Source organism: Peromyscus leucopus, chromosome 3, assembly GCF_004664715.2.
Source record: "Peromyscus leucopus breed LL Stock chromosome 3, UCI_PerLeu_2.1, whole genome shotgun sequence".
NCBI lineage: Eukaryota > Metazoa > Chordata > Mammalia > Rodentia > Cricetidae > Peromyscus > Peromyscus leucopus.
The window spans coordinates 59076085-59077026 of NC_051065.1; the positions used below are offsets into that span (position 1 = coordinate 59076085).

Sequence of the window (942 nt, forward strand, 5' to 3'; positions counted from 1 at the left end):
ATGTTAATGTAGTGGGGATCTCTTCCCCGTCTAGACTGTATCCTAAAGCAGTCTTTTCCTCTGAAATCAAATTTTGTTCTTAGAGACAAGGAGGAAGAGGCAAGGTCAAAGAATATAGATGAGGTGGGGAGAGGGGCTTAGGAAAGTTATTTTTTTACAATCACCAGCAGGGAGGATATCATGATCAAGAAGGTGGTTTTCCCAGGGTGAGGCTCTCCCGTTGCACTCTGGGTATGCAGGCTCTTGCGATTTCTCCAAATACAGGAGATTCAACTGCATGATTTGTGGTAGTAGGGGACAGCATTTGAGCTTTTCCCTTAAAAAAAATTAATTTTCTCAGTTTATAGTTCTGACACATCTACATTTTAAAATAATTTCCCATTTATTTATTTTAAAAAGTGTGTGTGTGTGTGTGTGTGCGCGCGCGCCATATGCAGGTGTCAAAGGACAAGTTGGAGTTGGTTCGGTTGTTCTGGTCTACAGCATAGGTCCCGGGCCTTGAACTTGTCATCGAGCTTGGCAGCAGGCTTATCTGCTGAGCCATCTATTTATTTTTATTTTTAACATAGCTTTTTAACTTAGATATACTTTATAAAACTCTCATTGTGTTGTAAAATGCCCATCCACAGTCTTTAAATTCTATTATCTGCTGGGTATGCTGACACATGCCTTTGATTCTAGCACTTGGAAGGCAGAGACAAAAGCATCTCTGTGAGTTTAGGGCTGGTCTGGTCTATACAGTGAGTTCCAGGACAGCCAGGACTATGTAGAGAAACCCTGCCTCAAAAACCAAACAAACAAAAAACAAAAACAAAAATAAAAATAAAAAATTCTATTATCTAAGTTTTTTGTTTGCTTTTTGGTGTTTGTTTGTTTGTTTGGTTTTGGTTTTTTGGTTTTTCAAGACAGGGTTTCTCTGTGTAATAGCCCTGGCTGTCCTGG

At 39.6% G+C, this 942-nt stretch overlaps 1 non-coding gene across 1 annotated transcript; it reads left to right on the forward strand.

Moving 5' to 3' along the window:
* The first annotated feature begins 156 nt into the window (after positions 1-156).
* On the forward strand, positions 157-319 carry LOC114691120. The gene has a single exon (XR_003734173.1). It is a non-coding gene; the product is annotated as a U1 spliceosomal RNA (small nuclear RNA).
* Positions 320-942: the final 623 nt, after the last annotated feature.